We start from the raw sequence: 5,681 nt of genomic DNA, 5'->3' as shown, positions 1-5,681 counted from the left end.
CATTAGTTAGGACTTAGTTATATTTTATTTAGTTGATATTAGTTATTCTTAGTTAAGTTTTATTTATTATTTTTCCCCTTCAAATTTATATTTTCACTGATTATATGCTCTTAGAGTGTATAAAATTTAATTACAAGTATTAAAAAAATTCATGCAAGTAAGTAAGGTCGTGGAGCAGCCGCCAGGTCGCGGGCCACTCGATGCAACCAGCGGGCTCGCAGAACCATCCACAGATGAGGCAAACGAAGAGCGATGGACGAACACCTGCTAGCTAGCAGAAAACTGTGCGAGACATGGTGATGGGTTTCAATTCTTCCAAGCCAAGTTGTTCATAAATCGAATAAGGCATCAAGTTGATATTTACTCCTAAATCTAATATAAAATTTGTAACATGCTTGTCATCCATTGTAAAATCAATGATGAAGCTACTAGGATCCTTCGTAACATGCTTTTCTTGATACTTGTACTTTTTCATTATTCGCATATCACCTTTTATTGATGTTCAACTCTTTAAATAACTTTGCATAAGCCAGCTTATTCTTGATAACATCCAACAAGGGTAAATTAGTGTTAACTTTAGGGAGCATCTCAATATTTTAAAAAAATTTCTTATCTTTTTTTCTCTCTTTGAGTTGGTTTAGAAAAGGAATAGGTGGTCTTAAGACTGAGCTGCCTTATGAAATTCAGGTCTAAAAAATGCTTTCTTTTCTTTTTTCTTAAGCCTAAGATTAGGCTATACTTTTTATTCTTTTTGCATGATTTTCTCATTAACTTATTTTTCTACTAATTCATCATCTTTAGGTGTACTTGCATAAGCAGAAGAATTTCTTTTAGTTTCTATATCAATTTTATTATCAACAACCTCATCTTAATGGTAATAGAATTGGCTTGTTCAGGTTGACTTGATAGTTTCTCTTTCTTGAGCTCTTGAACAACTTCAATAATTTATCCCATTTGAACTTCTAAACATTTCATTAAACCTTTAATTGAATTTGTCTTTTTTTTTTTTCATTTTTCTCCATCCTATCATGAGAAGTTATCATAAATGATTGAAATGTATCTTCCAAACTTGGCTTTCTTTACTCATTAGATTGAAAAGTTTATTCTTGATCTTGAAAGGAAGGATTGGAGTTTCTTTGAAATTGAGATTATTGGCCTAGGTAATGATGCTGATTCGAGTTCCTTAATATTTGTGGTGAGTTTTGATCATTATATCTCCAAGAAAAATTTGGATGATTTCTCCAACTTAAGTTATATGTGTTGGAATAAGGGTCATTTATAGGTTGCCTGGGTTGGTAAGAATCCATCAAATTTACTTCGTCATATATATTTCCTCTATAATTATCAAAAGATGAACAACCATTAGCACCATGACTATAAATATCATAAATACCACATACCTTATTGCTTGGTGTGTTTTTTTGTTGAAGCAAACATCTTAACTTGCTTTGTCAATTTAGTCAATTGCATGACCATTTCACTACTAGCTACTACTTTATTTAATCCTACTCATTTTCTCCTCACACTCTTTTATTGAGAATTGGCTGCTAACATCTTAAAAATGTCATAAACCTCATCAGCTGTCCTTTCAACATAGCACCCCTAGCTGCATAATCAACCATACATTAATATTGTTGTGTTAACCCATCATAAAATGATTGGTTGATTACTAGAAGTAGGTATCCATGGTGTGGGCATTGTAATAAAGGTGATTCAAAGCAATCCCATGCTTCATGGAAGGACTCGGTATTCTTTTGATAAAAATTAGAAATTTCAGCTTTTAATTCTTTGATCTTTTAATGTGAGTAAAACCTACTGATAAACTTTTGATATACTTCATCCCATGTTATTAAAGAATTAGGAGGCAAGCTCATTAACCAAGTCTTTGCTTTTTCTTTCAATGAATAAGGGAAACACATCATTCTCAATTAATCTTCATTGAATCTAGATAATGGAAAAGTATGAATTATGACATAAAAATCTTTGATAAATGTCAACGCATCTTCACTCGGCATACCATAAAATGAAGGAAGCATATTAAAATGAATGTTCTTTAGTTTGTAATTCATATATGCAACACCTAGAACTATGCATGAAATAATGTTACTAATTATACGCATAATCTTTCATAATCATTCACCTTTCAGCTCCTGCTTCTCTTGTTGGGTTTGCCATGCTCTCGATTTCTTTGATTCCTCTTCGATCTTTTAAGTTGATGAATTACTTGATTTAGTTTTTCTTCTTCTATATAAAATAAAAGAAAATTTCATATAAAAAAAAACTTAAAAATAAAATAAAAACACATAAATAAAAAAAATCACAAAACAAACAAATAAACACAAGACACTTTTGACAATCAATTAATATAATAAAATCTCTCTAACAACGGTGCAAAAAACTTGATGTGTCTAAGTTAATACTCATAAGGGCATGAACCGCTTCTATAGTATTGTCCTTTAGAACCGAGAATGAGAATTGAATTGGTGAACTCAAGTTGCGGAAGTTGATTGTTTTAGTTAAAAACACAAAAGATTAAGGAAAACATAAGAAGAATAAGGGTTAGAGAAGATGACACAAGAGATTATAGTGGTTCGAGAACAATCCTCCCCACATCCATTCCCCAATATCACACTTGAGTATTTCACTATAATCACTAGGATTACAACCTTTGGATTTTATAAGTTTACCCAACAACTTGGTGTTCTCAAGGTTTACACTAAACCTCTTCCTTAATGAATCAATCTCTCACTAAGTCTCTTAACCATTGAGTTTAATGGTTACTCAACAATCAATTTCTTATATCTTTAATGCTTAGACTCACACAACAACCTTTTAGAGTTTTAGTTGAATAAGGAGTTTCAACTTAATATACTATACAAAGAAAGAAATTGAGTGTAGAAAGTTGAGAAATAAATTTATAAGAGTTTTGGTATATATAATTCACACACTTAGTTACAGACTCTTTAAGAGGGGTATTTATACATATATCAACCCCTTAGAGATGTTATAATAAGGCCAAAGCTATTTAATTATAAGATTTGATGACTTGGCAAAAATTACGTAAAGTCATGGAAAGCGCCCCCGCGCTTTCTGAAAAGAGATGTTAGAGCCCCAATGGCTCCTACCACCTAGCATTGATATGGTGGCTGACATCTCAATGGTTACTGATATCGCATTAATTATGAAAATTACTCTCGCGCCACAGTAGCGCCCTTGTGCTTGCCTTGTCCGTGTCTTGAAGCTCCCTCGCGCTTCTGGTCATGCTGTCTTCTGCCAGTTTCTATTTTAAGTCCTAATGCAAGGCGCCCTCGTGCTTCTTAAAGCTTTAACAATTGGACTACCAGGTGTCATGATTTCATGAGGCAATTGGTTTGCTGTTTGGTGGACTTTTCAACATCTTGAAAACTTTTGGTTATATGAAAAGCGCCCCAGCACCTTGGAAGGGCCCTCGCACTTTTGGAGTCTGTTTTACAAGACTTGCTTCAAGGCTTAAGAATGTTTAATCTAAGCTTGGATCCTTTGGTTTTCTATCACATAGACACTCAGTCATGATGTTAGTGATTTTCAATTTATTTGTTAGGATCAAAATAGAGATTAATTGTAACTTAGAGCAACAATCTCCCCTTTTTTATTATGACAACCAAATTGATTAGATATTTAAAATTTGATCAAATGGAAATGCAATTAAATAATTAGTGACTAACATTCAAGAGTCAAAAGAACAATTTACTTAAGGATTTAACAATTTGTTACTCTCCCTTAATGTTTATATTTCCTCCCCCTTAGTTTTTATAATTAACTCATGTAAGCATATTTTTCATTTAGATTCTAAGTATATATTATCAATTTAGGGACTTTTCCCTCTTTATCAAATTTAAGTCTTTGCATGTTTTTCATTTAGATTTTAAGCATATACTTATTGATTTAAGTACTTCTCCTCCTTTGTCATTATTATATATTAATCAATTTAGGTCTCTCTTTCCCTTTATCAAAATTAAAAAATAAGACAAATTGCAAAGAGATAGAAAATAAAGTAAGATTTTATTCATTAAGAAAATGCTTTAGATATGTGTGATCAAGGAGAGGGATGCATGCATGAGAAAGGAAATGAAGAGAAAAAAATGAGAAAATTAAATAGAAAAAGAGATCAATCTTCTTCTTCATCCTCTTCTTATTCTTCCTTTTGAAAAACCATAAGCTCATTTCCTTTCTACTAGAGCTTGCTTAAGGGGGAGGAATTGGAGCTTCTTCTTCCTCTTCTTCTTTCTAATCCTCCACATGACAATGAGAAATCTTATGAGTTTTTTGAATTTTTCCTAAATCCGCATGCAAATGCTAGAGATAATTTCAAGTTTTCTCCATTTGCTTAAGCACTTTGTCCTCAAAAGAAAGAGAAGATGGAGTGGAAAAGATGAACGAGTAGGCTTACTTGGCATCCTATGGTCTTTCTTTCTTTTCTTCGTATCATCTATATACTCCTTTATGAGTAGAAAGAACTTTCCATTAATTTCTCACATAGGTCCAAGTCTAATGACTTTGGCATATGCTCAAGGAAAGCTAAGCCTAATAAAAATGGTGAGATACGAGGGGTTAGAAAAGTCTTGTTTAGAGGAGTTAGGGCTTGAAAGTGTTTGATAATTTTGGTGACATGGAAGGAGACAAGAATGACACCTTTTGTAGCATTGCCAAGATGAAAAAGGTGATCAAGAAAAAATTTAGAAGTTAGAATGCGCTTACCATGAATAATTGTATAGAGGAAAAGAAGGCCTTTCTGTGGAACTTTCTCAATCCTGTTATTCCTTGCGGGGATGTTGGTGGCTAGCATCCTATGCACTATACAATATGTTAAGGAGGGAGATTCTTTGATGGAGATTTGCCTCCAAAATTGGGAAAAGGAGAGAGACATCTCTATAAAGTTTTTAATGATAGAGAGATGGTTTCTTCTTGAAAACCAAAAATGGGAGAGAATTGAGGTCTTGAAAGATTTCTCTTTTCCCCAAAGAGCCTAAACTCTATGCCATAATAGTCATCCCCATCTTTCTTTTTATTTATCACTAAGGCAGAAAGAAATTCCTTACTAAGGTTCTTAAAACCTATTTCTAAGGTTTATGGTAGAAAGAAGTCTCTAATAAGGACTTCTTCATTAAACAATCTATTAGGTTGAGTTTCTTTCCTCTCTATAGTTATGTACTTAATCCTTGCTTCATCATTCATACTTTTCATTCTTTCTATGATTGTTTCGGATGAAGAAGAGCTTCTTCTAATAGCCTTTGGAATTTTGAAGAAGAGTGAAAGGATTTTTGAAAGCTCAAATGAATATATATATAAAATGATGCAATTGTATAAAATATGGCTTTTATAGCCTTAGGGAGGTGTAAAAACGGTAAAAAACAACTAGTTTAACATTAAATTCCATTCTTAAAAAATTTGTAATGGCTGGATTTTATTGAAATTGAGGAGAAGCGCGGTTGCGCTTTTCAAAAAATAGTCATACTATAATTTAAAAACTGTAGTCACACTGAGGAATCGCGAGCGCACTTTTAAGGTCATTTCTAAGATTGCATACAGACCTATAAAGTGCGAGTACACCTCGAAAACGCGAGCGCACTTTTTGCAATTTCAAGCAAAAACATGCAGGAAATGAATGAATGAACATGCATTGTTTAAATTGATCACATTAT

General features: G+C 32.7%; 1 non-coding gene across 1 annotated transcript; it reads left to right on the top strand.

Moving 5' to 3' along the window:
- Positions 1 to 1,679: 1,679 nt before the first annotated feature.
- LOC112535337 lies at positions 1,680 to 1,787 on the top strand. Its single transcript, XR_003079493.1, has one exon. It is a non-coding gene; the product is annotated as a small nucleolar RNA R71 (small nucleolar RNA).
- The last annotated feature ends 3,894 nt before the right edge of the window (positions 1,788 to 5,681 follow it).

Source organism: Ricinus communis, chromosome 10 (genome assembly GCF_019578655.1).
Source record: "Ricinus communis isolate WT05 ecotype wild-type chromosome 10, ASM1957865v1, whole genome shotgun sequence".
Taxonomy (NCBI): Eukaryota; Viridiplantae; Streptophyta; class Magnoliopsida; order Malpighiales; family Euphorbiaceae; genus Ricinus; species Ricinus communis.
Note: the sequence above shows the minus strand (reverse complement) of the source record. Positions and strands in the feature narration are given on the sequence as shown.